Source organism: Elephas maximus, chromosome 18, assembly GCF_024166365.1.
Source record: "Elephas maximus indicus isolate mEleMax1 chromosome 18, mEleMax1 primary haplotype, whole genome shotgun sequence".
NCBI lineage: Eukaryota > Metazoa > Chordata > Mammalia > Proboscidea > Elephantidae > Elephas > Elephas maximus.
In genome coordinates this window covers 11,374,514-11,392,445 of record NC_064836.1, presented here as the reverse complement: position 1 = coordinate 11,392,445, position 17,932 = coordinate 11,374,514, and positions in this window count along the sequence as shown.

The following is a 17,932-nucleotide window of genomic DNA, read 5'->3' as shown; positions in this document are numbered from 1 at the left end:
TGACCTTGAAAGATCCTGATATCCAGCCTCCAGAATCACCCCACATCCTCTGAAGAATCTCCTACTATCTCCATGTCCTTATCTAATGGGGGAGGAAATTCCATCAAGTTTCTCTTGGCCTTCTTTCTAGTGGCCTTCATCTTTCTCAGTATCTTAGAGCCAGGTGACCATGCCCAGCTCAAGATGGTGAGGAGAGGTGAGGGGTTGGAATGGTGCCTTGTCCCTTTCCTCATGCTTCTGGACATCTGTCTCTTTATTCCCGTGGAATCAGTTGATAACTCTCTCATGTAAATGGGTTCCTAGCTTGCATCATTGACTTCACTGAATCTCCAGTGGCACCCCTACATTGCCAGAGGCCTAAGCAGTGCTTAGAAACACAAACCATGGCTGTTTGGGATTGGGAGAGTTCAGCACCATGGACAGAGTCCAGAGTGGCCTTTCTTTGCTTCCACAGGAGGGTCACAAGCTGAATCCTAATTTTCTAATTTTGGAGATGGAGGCAGGGATGAGAGGAAAACCCATGTTGTGGAATATTGTTTACTGACTCTGTGACCTAGGCCAAACCACTATCTTTCCTCAAACCCCAATTTCTCATTTGTAAAACGAGGAGCATGACTATACGAACTCCAAGCTCAGTGACACTATGAGCATAAATGTCTATGATTATCTCTTCTGGAAGGTGTTTACAGATGGGCTCTTGAACTGTATGGCCTGGGCCTAGTAGGGCCAGTTTAGTCCATCAGTAATGGGATGTGTGTAATCTGTCCATGGTCTCCCAAAGTTGATGACTGGCACCTTCTTCCAGCTTGTTGAAACTTTCAGAGCAGGAGCACCTTACTTGTACCATTCATTAGTCCAGATAGCTCACTGCACACTCTACCCATAGGCAAAACCTAGCCTGGGTTGGTGGGAGGGGGCGGGCTTCTGTAGTGAGGAGTGGCCATGTGAAGCTTAACTGGGGTCCAAACAAACAAACAAACAAAACAAAACCTGTTGCCATCAAGTCAATTCTGACTCATAGCGACCCTATAGGACAGAATAGAGCTGCCCCACAGGTTTCCCAAGGCTGTAAATCTTTATGGAAGCAGACTGCCACATCTTTCTCCCATGGAGTTCCTGGTGGGTTCAAATTGCTGACCTCTTGGTTAGCAGTCAAGCTCTTAACCAGTGCACACTTACCTGGAGACAGAGCCTCCAAATGAGGCTGGAGCTGAGTAGGTACCCTGGAGGGAAGGGACTGCAATAGGGATTAGAGTGGAGAACCAGGCTTGTCTGTGGTGGGCAGGTCAGAGCAGGGCGTGAGAGCTGAGCCACTGTTGCAGTGACACTGCTCAGTGGGAGGCCAGGCTGCAGTGGGAGCAGCTGGCAATGGATGGAGGAGGCATAGATGAAATGGCACGAGGCCAGATATGGAGGATGGGGCAGGCAGAGACTGGCAGCACTCCAGAGCTCTGAGGGCTGAGGGGGCCTGGGATGGTGGGAGAGAGGATAGAGCACCAGAGGTGAGGCTGTGTAACCTTGTACCTGTAGCTGCACCACATTTCCAGCCTCTTCATTCATCTGAACAAGGTCATTCCCTCTGCTTCCAGGCCACAGGACACCCTGCAGGGAGGAGGGAGCTCTCCTTTATCACCCAGTTCCTTCTGTCCCCATCCTTCCCCTCATCTACATCTCTTCTTTGACCATCACACTTCTCCACTAAACTGACGGCCAGTTCCTCCTTGTTTCCCTGCCCAGGGCACTTAGCTGGGGGAGAGGGCATAACTGTCATTTCTTGGGTCCTAAAAGGGGCAGCCCAGGCCCTAGGTACTAGGCAGGATCTTTTGGAACCCTGTACACCTTCTTGTTGGGTGCTGTCAAGTGGATTCTGACTCATACAGACCCTATATGACAGACCTAGGCTATAATCTTTACAGGAGCAGATCATCAGTTCTTTTCTCCTGCAGAGCTGCTGGTGGGTTCAAACCACAGACCTTTTGGTTAGCAGCCGAGTGCTTAACCATTGCACCACCAGGGCTCTTTCTTCTACAACTTACCTCACACTAAAAGGTTGTCTCCTGTCTCCTCTTTGGTGGTTCCTCTTAAGCTCCTCTCAATGGCCCACATCCTCTCCTCTGATCCCCAGCCCCCACTCTCCAGGTCTCACCTCCTCTTCCTTCCCACAGTCCTGAGAACGCACCAGTGTGTTGTATTCTGCAGCCTCAGCCACAGATTAAGGCTGCTGCTATGCTGAACCCAGCATCCTCCCAAACAAAAGGTATTTGCATGTTTAGTAGGCAGCAATGCCTACCCATAAAGGCTGGGTAAAGAATGATGGGATTCCAGGCATGGTGAAGGCTTGAGGAAGATATTTTAGGCAGTCCTTTCCTGTGTCATTTATAATACCAGGTGATCACTGTTGATCTCACCAGTAGGCAAAACCAGTTTTTGGGGGTGAGGTGGGGTAGGGAGAGGTGCAGACAGACCCTGGCTGGGCAGAGAAGATCTGTGTGTGGGTGGGTGGGTAGGTACAATATTCTGGGGGAGGGGGGAGGGTGTGGAGAACTGGGGGCTTAAAACTCTAGCACCAGGGGTACCCATGTCTTGAATCCAGGCCTGAAAACCATTGCCTGAACAGAGAGGCAGTTCTGGGCACAAGGCCAGCCTTGGGGAGGAAGCTGGGCCCCACAGTCTTATTGTAGTGCATCCAGGGCTTTGGGTCTTCCAGGGAATTGAGTCTACATCTCAGCTTCTACTAGGGCCAGGGAGCACAAGATACATGGAGGCCAATTTTGACCCACTCTTAGGAAGACGATTCTAATAGAGCAAGGGCTTGGTTTGCTTCCCAGTTGAACACCAGTGCCAAGTTCAGTGCCTGACCCTTGAGAGATGTTCCGCAAATACTTGTTGAACGAATATTGACAAATTAAAACTGGCTAATGCCTAAGTGCCTGCCTCAGGAGGCCACTGTGCACTTCAGCAGAGACTAAATGACCATTTACCTGTTAATTTGTTGGAGGAGCTCAAGCAGTACAAATGGCTTGGGCTTGAGGGCCCTTTCCCTTTAACTTTGGGAATCCATGATTCTGTGACCTCTTTTGAAGAAAGAAGACCTTCAGATTGGGGCCAGATTTGGGCTGGCGGGGAGCGCCTTTCTCAGGGACGCGCGGGGAATATGAGTCAAGCCCTGTCCCTTCGGCCCAGCCACTTCTGCTACATCAGCCTGCCGCCAAGCACACTTGTCAAGCTTGATAAAGGGAGTGTGTCTTTCTTGATTCTTGGAAATACTGTGAGGCTGCCACATCTTGGTCTCGGCTTGGCCTGTGTCTTGCTAGCCATCTGTTAAGTGGGGTGATACCCATCTGACTACCTCGTACACTCTTCAGAGGTGGGTGCTCGTAGGACCCTCAGGAGATGGGAGAGATTGTTGATTGCCTTTGAGGGGGAGTGGGTGTCAGTCCCAGCTCCAGCTGCTCCCAGGCTGGATCCCCGACTCTGGCCCTGATGGGGATGAATAATTGATGGTAACTAATGGATCATTGCTCCTGTAATGAAATATTCAGTGGGGACTGTGGCAGGTTTGTGTAATCAGATGATTCATGTTGCCCTCCTGGTAGGTATGGGGCTCCTGGGTTTCCCTGTTTCTCAGAACCATGGTGGGGGCTTCCCAAAAGAGGAGTAGGTTGTATACAAGGGGGCCTGTGGGGCAGCCTACTCAGCGTGCACTTTATGGGGACAGGAGGCAGGGTCCATAGTCTTAATTTTGGGGGGTTGACTTCCTTGCTTTGTGGGGTGTCTGTACCGCCCCCAGCGTTCAGAATGTTGGTGAACTACTAGGTGGGATCACCAGGGGTAAACAGAGGAGCAGCATGTACACCTGGGATGTCTAAGAGGGTTAGTAGGATGCTGTTGGTGAACTGAGGGTGAAGGAAAAAAACCTCTTCTTCTCCAGTATCCCTGCCCAACCAGAACAAAAAACAAACAAACAAAAACAAACCCATTGTCTTCAAGTAGTTTCCAACTCATAGTCACCCTATAACCAACTCAAAACCAGATTTGTTACGTTTTGAGTAGAACTGCCCCATAGGGTTTCCAAGGAGTGGCTGGTGGATTTGAACTGCTGAACTTTTTGTTAGCAGCTGAGCTCTTAATCACTTTGCCACCAGGGCTCCAGTGACTTTATAGCAACCCTATGAAACAACTCAGTACAGTAGCTTTGTTGTGCAGAAGAGGAAGGGGATACTCAGAGGGGTTAAATGATTTGCCTAAGACCAGCTAGTGAAGGATGGAGCTGGGGTCCCACTCCAGACCTGACCTCATGCCACCATGCCTCTCTGCAGAGCTGTCTCTTGGCCTCTTCTCCTCACCCCACCCCCACTCCCTCTCTCCTCTCCGTCCTTGTTGACCCTGGAGAAATGATGTCATTGGGATCCCAGGATAGAGTTACAGCCACAAGCAACTATGTGGTTGAGAGGACTGGCTGGTCCCTGATGGGGGATGGAATAATGGGAATCTCTCTTCTTTTTCTCTCTGTGTGTTGCCAGTGTGTCTGCTGGTTCATTCTTGCATATGTGAAGTGACATGCTCAATATGTGTGTCAGGGGTCTGTGATGGTCTTGTCCTTTCCTTCCGTAGGGAGTAGGGTGGCTAAGAACTTTCCAGCCACACCTGCCCTTGCCCCTTCTGATCAGCTCAGGAGGGTGGAGAGTAAGCCCACCTGGAGCATAACAGACCCAAGGATTTGGGGAGGAGAATGGGCCAGAATTCCCAGTTGGAGGGTTGGCTCTGCAGTGGGGTTAAAAGTGGTACCTTTTCCTGCTGACCCACAGCCCCTCTGCTGTCAGTGTGGGGCTGACCACTTTGAAGCTGCTCCTATGAGCACTTAACTTCAGCAGAGTCCCACAACTAGGACCCAGTGTCCTAACTCCCCTTTTGGATCCTCCCTCTTTGCTACACTGTCCCCATGTCTCCCCACCACCATCAGAGGTTGGGTGAGATGGCCATCTAAGGGCACTACTGTAGGCATGAACACCTTATCTCAGCCCACTCTTACCAGTTTTGAGAAACCCCCTAGAGAAAGAAACTGGACCAGTGCCCTCGACCATACATTTGCATGTCTCATAAGGTCCTCGTCAGCAAGTTCTCCTTGCTCTCTAGTCTCATGCCATCCTGCTGCAACCAAATATATCCTCTTGTTCTTTGGGTCTGCAGCTTTCACCCTCCAAGGTCTCATGTAACATCGTGGGCATGGGGGATGTATGAGTAATGCTTGCTTAACGGAGAAGAAAATGCAATTCAGGATTTTGGGTTTAGAGCCAAATTCCTCTGTAGCTATCTCTCAACTCCAACTTGACACATTTCTCTGCTCTATTCCTGGGCACTGTCCAGGGGGCCAAATCAGAACATCCTTGCAGGAGAAACAGCAAGGACCTGCTGGCTGTCCCCTGCCACATGTAGTCCTCAACCTGTTCTAGACCCTTCACTGTGTCCACCCACTGAGCTCATTGTGTCTGGCTGGAGTGTTATAATGGCACAGTCATTCCCGCTAAGGAATGAATCAAAAAAACCTCAGTGAGCTTTCACCACACTCTCGCATTTCGCCCTTCTGATTCTAGGGCTAGAGGAGAAGGGCTGAGGGAACTGTGGCAGATCACATTTGCCCATTTTACAAACAGGGAAACTGAGACTCAGAAAGTTAAAGTGAATTGCCAAAGTTCACATTGCAGGTTGGAGTGTGAAACCATGCTTGATGTTCTGCTCTAGAATCAAGTCCCTGGGTATGAAAAGGGACAGTGACCAGAAAGCCAGATACTTGCTCAGAAATAGGGTCACTGTGCTCTCAGCCTCTGCTGCAGGAGGGGCCCTGGCTGGCCAGCTCAGCTGTAGCATGGAACAGTCCCATGCTGCCTTCCGGGGGCACTGTCCCCACCCCATTATTAAGCCCTCAGAGTTGTGACGGCTGAAAAGACTATCATTCTTGCTTATTTCAGGTTCAGTTCAGTGTTAGGTGCAAAGGGTTTAGCAGATAGAAAGGGACAAGGGGAGAAAAAGAATGGCTTTTTATGTCTCAGAGTCCCTAGATGGTGCAAATGGTTAACACACTTGGTGCTAACCGAAATGTTGGAGGTTCAGGTCCACCGAGAGTTGCCTCAGAAGAAAGGCCTGGTGATTTACTTCTGGAAACTCAGCCATTGAAAACCCTGTGGAAGTATGTGGCTAATTGCCTCCATGAACAACTGCCTCGTTTGCAATGAGACCAGAAGCACTGCATGGTGCCCAGCTACCATCACTGAACATCTTGATCAAACATTTCATAGAAGAATCCTGATCAAATGGGGGAAAATGTAGAACAGAATTTAAAACTTTCATGGACTCTAGACTTTCTGAAGCCATGGAGGGTGGACGAACCCCTGAAACTATTGCCCTGAGATAATCTTTAAACCTTAAAACAAAAATATCCCCTGAAGTCATCTCAAAACTGAACAATAGTTTAGCTTGACTAGTAAAAAAGCCTGCCTTGAGCATTATGCTCTTTTTAGAACTATCTATGTGGGAATCAGATTGACAACAGTAACTTGAAAGATTAGATAGGAATCTCAGGGGACAGTGAGTTTATGTTAATGGGGGAAGAACAACTCAGAAAAAGAGGGTGAGAACGATTGCACAACTCAAAGAATGTAATAAATATCACTAAATTGTACACTGTAATTGTGACTGTTAAATTCGTGTGTGTTTTGCTGTGTATATTTTCAACAACAACAGCAGATAAATTAAATACAGAAAAAAATAAAGAAAACCCTGTGGAGCACAGTTCTATTCTGACACACATGGGGTTGCTACGAGTCAGTCAACTCCACGGCGACTGGTTTGGTCTCAGGTTCCCAATGGAGACAATTAACAGTATGGAAGAGGATCCATTTTTTTTTTTCCTTTAAAAAGGCTGTTTTTTGTAGTTATCCCAACCCCCTCCTCGTCTGAGCCACACATGCTGTTGGCTTCCCCAAGCACCTGGCTCTTCATTTCTAGTATCCGGTCAAGGGGAGACCCCTCTCACAGAGTCCTCTTCTTGGTCAGTTGGTCACTCAGTTATCAAGCTCAGCTGCAGGTCTATAGCATACCCAGCCCAGGGCTAGGCTTTGAGAGCAGAGAAGAGCATGATGTCAGGAGTGAAGGGCTCCTTTCTCCCCACGGGCAATATGATAGCAATTCAGACTACCTCACCTGGAGATGAAAGATGTGATAGGATACAGCAACACAAACCTGTCACATGGTTAGGAAACTCAGTATCCTCCTAAGACGGGCTTCTGGAGTTTGAAGAGTGAGGAAACCAAGGGCTGGGTTGGCTGGGGAGACAAACTGAATACATACCTCATGGGTGTCTTTGAGAATCCCTAGTCATTCATTTAGCACACATTTTATTACATGTACACCAAGGGGAATGCGCTCTCCTAAGTGCTGGGGATATAAAGATGCTCAACAGTTTATGCTGAGTAATCAGAGCTTAGTCTTACTGCTTCCCCGTGGTAAGTGACTTTTCATTTTTCTTGGGCTGCTTTCAGGATTCTTTCTTTGTCTTTGGTTTTGGCAAGTGCGATTATGGTGACTTTTTTATTGGGGTCTATCCTATATTTGCTTCATTGAGCTTCTTGGATGGTCAGCTTTTCAACTTTCATGATATTTGGGAAGTTTTCTGCCAGCAAATGTTCAGCAGTCTTCTCTGTGCTTTCCATTTTTTTCCTCTGTTCTGGAAGTCCAATCACATGCAACTTTTTGCTCTTGTATCCCACATAGTTCTTAGGTTTTCTTCATTCTTTTCTCTGATTTTTCATCAAACAAAGTGGTGTCCATGGATTTATCTTCAGTCTTGCTGATTCTGTCTTCCATTGTTTCAAATTTGCTCCTGAAACCTTCTATTGAGTTGTCTATTTCTGAAATTTTGTTGTTTACCTTTTGGATTTCTAGTTGCTGTTTTTGTATGATTTCTAATTATTTATTTTGATGTCTTGTTCTTGTATTATTTTCCTGAATTCTTCTATTGCTTTGTCTGTGACTTGATTTTGGCTGTGTTTTCATTGGTTTTGTCTGTGTTTTCCTTGATCTCTTTCTTAATTTCTTGGAGCACCCTAAATATTTGTCTTTTGAATTCCATATCAGGTAGTTTCACTACCTTTTTGTCTACCAGAAGGTCATCTGATTCTTTATTTTGGTCACTCACGGGAGCCGTCTTGTCCTGCTTTTTATGTTTTGATATTGTCTGCTGTCTCTGAGACATTAAGGCATTATTTTCTTTATTTATTGATTGTATGTTCACATTCTTCACCAAACGTTATTTTCTTTTGTTATGTCAGGGTGGGTGGTCCAGGCGTGCTTTGCTGCTTGCTCATCTGTGGGCACAATAGCTCCTACCAACTTGTCTGGGTGGGCAGGGCCACAGCAGACAGGGTGAGCCTGCTTTGCTATACACTAGCTTGGTGAGGTGGCTAAGGGCAGACTGGATGGGGCTGTCTGCCTCCTGATGTTGGTCCAGAGGTATGGGAACATTCACAGCCCCCTGCCAGACAGTGGTGGTGGAGGCAGTGTTGGTGTTGGAGTGTCAGATGGTGGATGGTATGGGCTCGCTTTCCTTTGCTCAGCAGCTGATTGAGTGGTGGGAGGGGAGGAGAAGTATGGGCCCAGTGTGGTGGTGAGCCTAAGCTGAGGATGCTCTAGCCACAGCAGCATGGGATTGAGGGTGGGGTATGGGGCTAGGTTGGTGGGGGAGACAAAGAAAAGAGGAGCAACAAGAAATGAGGCTGGAGAGGTGGGCAGGCAAGGCCACCTAGGAAGGCCATGATACCACGTCAGAGGGAGGGAGGAGAGAGAGAGAGAAGACATACATTTTGGGATCCTTATTCTGGCAGAGCATAGAGAATGGCTTGGAGAGTGGTGGTAAGAGTTCTAGGCTTAGGGGCCTGCTGGGGTTGATGGACATGGGAGGTGATGGGTGATGGGAAGTGATCAGAACAGGTGGTTCTCTGTCTGCTAACCCCTGGAAGAGTTTAGGGCATGGGTTTTAGGACAATGTGTCCTTTGCTACTTGAGGGCCCTGGGAGTGGGGAGCCTCCTTGCACCAGATCATGTCCTTTCTTTCCCATGCCGATGAAGACATAAGGCAGAAGGGCTCCACCCTCAAGAAGGAAAGAGAGAAGCCAGAATCTTACTTTTCCCTGTGAGATCCTGTCTGTCTGTCTAAGGTTAGGACTGGAGGAAGGTGTGACAAGAAGACACACTGAGGGAGGGAGGTGACAGGGAGGACCTGTGCTGACGGGGACCAGGGCATGTCCCCTTGGGCTAACCCTCTGTCTGGCTGATGTGTCTGGCCCTGCCCTGATGCTTCCTGGCACTTACCCCAGAAGTGCAGAGGGGGAGCCCTCTACACATCTGCTCACCCCACGCTGGGACCCTATGGGACTGGTTCCTGATGATCTCATTCCCCTGCCTCACTTGCAGGGAACATGCCTTCTAGCAATGCGAGCCTGTTTCCCTAGTTAATGGACCTGGGGAAATGTGCATTCATTTTTCCCCTGAGCTGTGACAGGCAATAGGAAATTTGCCCTGAAATATGCTTCAGTGTGGATTGGAATAAAACACTTGTATTTTGCAAAAGAACATTAAAAAGGAATAATGCGGCACCTCACCCAGGCACCAGCTGCCGAGGATAGTGTTCTCCCTAAATTTTCAAGCATCCCTTCATGTGGGCAAGGTGGGCAATGGGGTGAAATACCTGGGCAAGGAGCTCTGGGAGGTCAAGGAAAGGCTGACTCCAGATTGCCCACTGGCCAGAGACCAGGGAACCTGAAACTTTGTTGCTTCCAGAATAATGGTAACTTTAAAAAAATATGCCAGAAAGAATAGGTATGATAAAGCCCCTGAATACCTTGTTTTGAATAATTAAACTTCATCGACTCTTCACCCTGCTAATGTAAGTTCTGTTGGTGTGAGCAATGGTGGGGTTGGGGTGGGGGCCTGGGATGGAGGCGGGGTGAGTGGGGGCACTGGTGCAGATCTGCTTTCTCTCGGCATCCTCCCAACCCCAGCTCTATTTCTCAGGCCAGTGAACAGGTTTCTACCCAGAGAATGACTAATGCCAGCCAGGTGAATGGGAAATGGCTCGATTTTAGTTTATTTTACTCCTTCGGAGGCAAAAGTACTGTCTGTTCAGGTGGTTGCTCCCTCAGCAGGCAGGTTTGGCCGGAGAGGGCTGAATTCTTAGAGCTTGATTCTGCCAAGGGCTTTTTCTCGCTCCCCAGCAAGAGAGGATGCTCCCAGGGGGCTGTTTCCACCTGTGTGGTCCCCAGGTTTGACAGTTCTCCTTTGCAGCTTCTGTGGCCTCCTCTTCATGCCACTGTCCCTGTCCTAGTTTAGGCTCATATCCTGGCAGGGCTGGCTTCCTGGTCACTCTTCCAGTTTCCTACTCACATACCACCACTACATTAATGTTTCTAAAATACCTTTGGAGCATATCACCAGTACCGCTATCACCACCATAACCACTACCACCACCACCATCTCTACCACCACTACCACCATCACCTCCACCACTACCACCGCCACCTCCACGGCCACCACTATCACAATCACCATCACCTCCACCACCACCAGCACCACCATCACTACCACCACCACCTCCACCATCACCAACACCACTACCACCACAATCACCATGACCACCGCCATCACCACCACCGCCACCATCACCATGGTCACCATCACCACCTCCACCGCCACTACCACTGCCATCACCACTACCACCACCACCACCACCATCACCACCACCACCACTACTGCCACTGCCACCACCACCGTCACTAACATCGCCATCACTACTACCACTGCCACCACCACCGCTACCACCACCAGCACTACCAGTGCCACCACCACCATCACCACGACCACCACTACCACCACAACTACCACTATCACCACAACCACCACTGCTACCACCGCCACCTCCACCACCATCACCGCTACCACCACCACTACCACGGCCATCACTGCTGCCAAGACCACTACCACTACCACCACCGTCACCACCGCTACTGCCACCACTGCCGCCGCCACCGCCACTACCTCCACCTCCACCTCTACGAGCTCCGCCTCCACCTCTACCACCTCCGCCTCCACCACCACCACCATCATCGCCATCACCACTACCACCACCTCCACCTCCACCACCACCTCCATTACCTCCACCACTACCACCACCTCCACCACCACCTCCACCACCACCTCCATTACCTCCACCACTACTACCACCACCTCCATCACCACCACTTCTACCACCATTACCACTCTTAGCACCACCACCACCGCTTCTACCAGTACTACCACCATCATCACCACTGCCAGCACCACTGCCACGACCGTTGTTAACATTGCCATCACCACTACCACTGCCACCACTATGACCACCACCACTGCAACCACCACCACCTCCACCACTACCATCGCCATCACCACTACCACCGCCACGTCCACCACCGTCAGCACTACCACTACCACCACCGTCACCACCGCTACTGCCACCACCTCCGCCTCCACCACCACCACCATCATCGCCATCACCACTACCACCACCTCCACCTCCACCACCACCTCCATTACCTCCACCACTACCACCACCTCCACCACCACCTCCATTACCTACACCACTACTACCACCACCTCCATCACCACCACTTCTACCACCATTACCACTCTTAGCACCACCACCACCGCTTCTACCAGTACTACCACCATCATCACCACTGCCAGCACCACTGCCACGACCGTTGTTAACATTGCCATCACCACTACCACTGCCACCGCTGTGACCACCACCACTGCAACCACCACCACCTCCACCACTACCATCGCCATCACCACTACCACCGCCACGTCCACCACCGTCAGCACTACCACTACCACCACCGTCACCACCGCTACTGCCACCACCTCCGCCTCCACCACCACCACCATCCTCGCCATCACCACTACCACCACCTCCACCTCCACCACCACCTCCATTACCTCCACCACTACCACCACCTCCACCACCACCTCCATTACCTACACCACTACTACCACCACCTCCATCACCACCACTTCTACCACCATTACCACTCTTAGCACCACCACCACCGCTTCTACCAGTACTACCACCATCATCACCACTGCCAGCACCACTGCCACGACCATTGTTAACATTGCCATCACCACTACCACTGCCACCGCTGTGACCACCACCACTGCAACCACCACCACCACCACCTCCACCACTACCATCACCATCACCACTACCACTGCCACGTCCACCACCGTCAGCACTACCACCACCACCGCTACGACCACCACTACCACCACCTCCACCACTACCACCGCCATCATCACTACCACCACCACCTCTACCACCATCACCACTACCACCACAACTTCCACCACCACTCCCACCACTCCCACCACCACCACCGTCATCACCACTCCTACCACTGCCACCACTACCGCTGCCACCACCACCATCGCCACTACCACGACCACCACCATCTCCACCATTGCCACCACCACTGCTACCACTGCCATTGCCACTACCAGGACCACTGCCACCACCACTATCCCTACCACCACCACCACTGCCACCACCACCGCTATCACCACCACCACTGCCACCACCACCACTGCTACCACCAAGACCATCACCTCTACCGCCACCATGACCATCACCTCTACTGCCACCACCACCATCACCACTACCATCACCACCACTACTACCACCACCACCACCATTGCTACCACCACCATCACTACCACTACTACTACCACTAGCTCAAATGCTGTTTCCTAGAGTGTGTCAGTCTATGGATAAGAGTAGAAAGAAGGGTTGGACATCAATGCCAGGAGCCAAGGACTGAGTTGGAGATGAGTCAGGTCAGGATGGGGAGTTTTGTCAGAACGCCACGGACTGGGGACAGAATGTGGGCTCAGCAACATGTTGAGAAGCATTTTAAGTTCAGGAGGGGACAGAGGAAGTAATTTGCTAACCAGCTGAAACCAAATACATCAAGGGGTGCAGGTCAGGGTGGAGTAGGGGGCACCCAGAGACAAATTCCTGCAGACAAGGTTCTGTATATGCTCCCACCCTTTTTTTAAACTTTGGACTGAAATATAATATACATATAGAAAAGTGCACAATTGTACAGTTGGATGGATGTTCACAAAGTGAACACACCTGTGTAAGCTGCAGCTGGGCTAAGAATTAGAACATTACCATCAGCCAGAGGGCAGAAATGATACGGGGTGAATGGGGAACACCTCCATTTCCCCTCACCATACTTCTAGCACTAGCACTGTGGATTCGTTTTGCCTGCTTTTGAACTGGAATAATACAATATGCACACTTTTGTGACTGGCTTCTTTCACCCAACCTTATGTTTGTGATATTCACCATGTCATTGCTTGTAGTTGTACCTTATTTATTCTCAGTGCTGTGTCATACTCCATTCTGTCAATGTACCTCAATTTATTTGTCCACTCTACTTGCTAACAGCATTTGTGTGGTTTCCAATTTTGGACTGCTGTGAATAGTGGTGCTATAAACTTGCCTTTTGATAAGCACATTTCTCTTGAGTTTATACTTAAAAGTAGACTTACTTCTCTCCCCCACCTTGCTGGGTCATAGCCTACAGATTTGTTTTCTCATAGTAGAGTGTTATGGATTGAGTTTCACACCCCAAAAAGATATGTTGAAGTCATAACTCTTGTTACCTGTGAACATTACCTTATTTGGAAATAGAGTCTTTGAAGATGTTATTAGTTAAGTGAATGCGAGGTTATACTGGAGTAGAGTAGGTCCCAAACCAATATGAGTGATGTCCTTATAAAAGAGGAAAAGGGACACAGAGACCCATAGGAAAGATGACCATGAGATGACAGAGGCAGAAACTGGAGTCATGCAGCTGCAAGTTAAGGAACACCAAGATGTCTGAGAGTCAGAAGCTAAGAGAGAGGCAGGGAACAGATGTGCATTTTAGAAAGTTCACTCTGGCAGAAATGTGCTCCCGTGTTTGAAGGGGAGCAATGCAGAAGGTGAGGAAACCAGTTAGGAGATAATTGTGGAAGCTAGGTGAGGAATGATGAGGACCTGGGCCTCTGGGAGATGGTGTTCACATTTGAGAGCTAATTAGGAAGACTCATGCATTAGACTTGGTCACCAATTATAAGTAGGAGGTAAGGGAGAAGGAAGCTCTGGAATGACCCCCAAGTCTCTGAACCAGGCAACTGAGTGAATGATGGTGCCATAAGCTGAGAAGGGAAATATAGGAGGAAGTTGGGTTTAATTTAAGGGATGAGAATGAGTTTAGTTTGGGACATGATGTGCTTGGGTGCTTGTAGGACGTCTTTGTGGACATGACCAATAAAAGGCTGAAAGTGTGTGTCTGATGCTCAAGGAAAAGTATAGGACCTTCAGCATCGTGCGAGTTGTGGGAGTGGAGAGAGGATGGAGTCCTGGGGGACACCAACACCAGCAAGGTGGGTCAAGAAAGAAAAGCAGGGGAAGGAAGCTGAGCATGAGGCAAGAAAGAAGGGGCAGGAGAACAGAAGATGGGTGTCGCCCCAAAGGAAAAGGAGAGAGGGCAGGACGGTGTGGCTCTTGTCAAACACCAGCATGGTCAAGCAAGGCAAGATGGAAAAAATCCCCAAGAACTGGCGTTTCAGAGGCCGCTGGGGATCTTTGTAAGAGCTGTTTCATTGAGTGATAAGGACCAGAGTCAGACTGTAGGGCCAGTGGATCGGTGATAGGGGCGGAAGTGGAGACTGAGTGTGACAACATGTAACAGCAGTTGATCTGTGTCAGGAAGGAGAAATATATGCAGGTAGCTGGAGGTCATGTGTGTGTTTTATAAATAGGCTAAACTTGAGTTTATCTGTACATGGAAGAGGCAAGTCAAATGGAAGATAGAAGAAAGACTGGGAATAGTTGACAGGCAGCATTCTGGAGGAGGTGGGTGGGGATGGGTGAAGGGTGGAAGGGAGAGACTGGCCCCACACAGGGATAAGGAAGTCCCCCTCTGTGTGAGACTTGTGTCAATGGGGAGGGAAGGAAGTGCTGAATAAAGATTCCAGAGACGGAGAGGATAATTAAGGGAACAATAAGGAAGCAGGGTCTCAGAGGAGGCAGGGGTATTGGGGCCAACCTCAGAGAGAAAAGAAGAAAAGAAGAGAGAAAAGGTGGACAGTTGGAGATAAGTTGAGAGAGCCAGTCTCCAACTCACAGACTCTAAATCTGCGTTCACATAGATCATAGAATCAGAATATTAGCAAGTTGCTTTTTTTTTTTTTAACTTTTAGAATGTTAAAAAGTACAGAAAAGTGTAACTACCATCCATTTTCACAGAATTAGCAACTTTTTTTTTAATAACTTTTATTAAGCTTCAAGTGAACGTTTACAAATCCAGTCTGTCACATATAAGTTTACATACATCTCACTCCCTACTCCCACTTGCTCTCCCCCTCTTGAGTCAGCCCTTTCAGTCTCTCCTTTCTTGACAATTTTGCCAGCTTCCCTCTCTCTCTATCCTCCCATACCCCCTCCAGACAAGAGTTGCCAACACAATCTCAAGTGTCCACCTGATATAATTAGCTCACTCTTCATCAGCGTCTCTCTCCCACCCGCTGACCAGTCCCTTTCATTTCTGATGAGTTGTCTTCGGGGATGGGTCCTGTCCTGTGTCAATTGAAGGTCTGGGGAGCATGGCCGCCGGGATTCCTCCAGTCTCAGTCAGACCATTAAGTTTGGTCTTTTTATGAGAATTTGGGGTCTGTATCCCACTGATCTCCTGCTCCCTCAGGGGTCCTCTGCTGTGCTCCCTGTCAGGGCAGTCATCGATTGTGGCCGGGCACCAACTAGTTCTTCTGGTCTCAGGATGATGTAGGTCTCTGGTTCATGTGGCCCTTTCTGTCTCTTGGGCTCTTAGTTGTCGTGTGGCCTTGGTGTTCTTCCTTTTCCTTTGCTCCAGGTGGGTTGAGACCAATTGCTGCATCTTAGATGGCCGCTTGTTAGCATTTAAGACCCCAGACGCCACATTTCAAAGTGGGATGCAGAATGATTTCATAATAGAATTATTTTGCCAATTGACTTAGAAGTCCCCGCAAACCATGTTCCCCAGACCTCCGCACTTTCTCCGCTGACCTTTGAAGCATTCATTTTATCCCGGAAACTTCTTTGCTTTTGGTCCAGTCCAATTGAGCTGACCTTCCATGTATTGAGTGTTGTCTTTCCCTTCACCTAAAGCAGTTCTTATCTACTGATTAATCAATAAAAAACCCTCTCCCACCCTCCCTCCCTCCCCCCCTCGTAACCACAAAAGTATGTGTTCTTCTCAGGTTTACTATTTCTCAAGATCTTATAATAGTGGTCTTATACAATATTTGTCCTTTTGCCTCTGACTCATTTCGCTCAGCATAATGCCTTCCAGGTTCCTCCATGTTATGAAATGTTTCAGAGATTCGTCACTGTTCTTTATCGATGCGTAGTATTCCATTGTGTGAATATACCACAATTTATTTACCCATTCATCCGTTGATGGACACCTTGGTTGCTTCCAACTTTTTGCTATTGTAAACAGAGCTGCAATAAACATGGGTGTGCATATATCTGTTTGTATGAAGGCTCTTGTATCTCTAGGGTATATTCCTAGGAGTGGGATTTCTGGATTGTATGGTAGTTCTATTTCTAACTGTTTAAGATAACGCCAGATGGATTTCCAAAGTGGTTGTACCATTTTACATTCCCACCAGCAGTGTATGAGAGTTCCAATCTCTCCGCAGCCTCTCCAACATTTATTATTTTGTGTTTTTTGGATTAATGCCAGCCTTGCTGGTGTGAGATGGAATCTCATCATAGTTTTAATTTGCATTTCTCTAATGGCTAATGATCGAGAGCATTTTCTCATGTATCTGTTGGCTGCCTGAATATCTTCTTTAGTGAAATGTGTGTTCATATCCTTTGCCCACTTCTTGATTGGGTTGTTTGTCTTTTTGTGGTTGAGTTTTGACAGAATCATGTAGATTTTAGAGATCAGGCGCTGGTCGGAGATGTCAGAGCTGAAAATTCTTTCCCAGTCTGTAGGTGGTCTTTTTACTCTTTTGGAGAAGTCTTTAGATGAGCATAGGTGTTTGATTTTTAGGAGCTTCCAGTTATCGGGTTTCTCTTCATCATTTTTGGTAATGTTTTGTATTCTGTTTATACCTTGTATTAGGGCTCCTAGGGTTGTCCCAATTTTTTCTTCCATGATCTTTATCGTTTTAGTCTTTATGTTTAGGTCTTTGATCCACTTGGAGTTAGTTTTTGTGCATGGTGTGAGGTATGGGTCCTGTTTCATTTTTTTGCAAATGGATATCCAGTTATGCCAGCACCATTTGTTAAAAAGGCTATCTTTTCCCCAGTTAATTGACACTGGTCCTTTGTCAAATATCAGCTGCTCATACGTGGATGGATCTATGTCTGGGTTCTCAATTCTGTTCCATTGGTCTATGTGTCTGTTGTTGTACCAATACCAGGCTGTTTTGACTACTGTGGCTGTATAATAGGTTCTGAAGTCAGGTAGGGTGAGGCCTCCCACTTTCTTCTTCTTTTTCAGTACTGCTTTGCTTATCCGGGGCTTCTTTCCCTTCTGTATGAAATTGGTGATTTGTTTCTCTATCCCCTTAAAATATGACATTGGAATTTGGATCGGAAGTGCGTTAAATGTATAGATGGCTTTTGGTAGAATAGACATTTTCACTACGTTAAGTCTTCCTATCCATGAGCAGGGTATGTTTTTCCACTTAAGTATGTCCTTTTGAATTTCTTGTAGTAGAGCTTTGTAGTTTTCTTTGTATAGGTCTTTTACATCCTTGGTAAGATTTAGTCCTAAGTATCTTATCTTCTTGGGGGCTA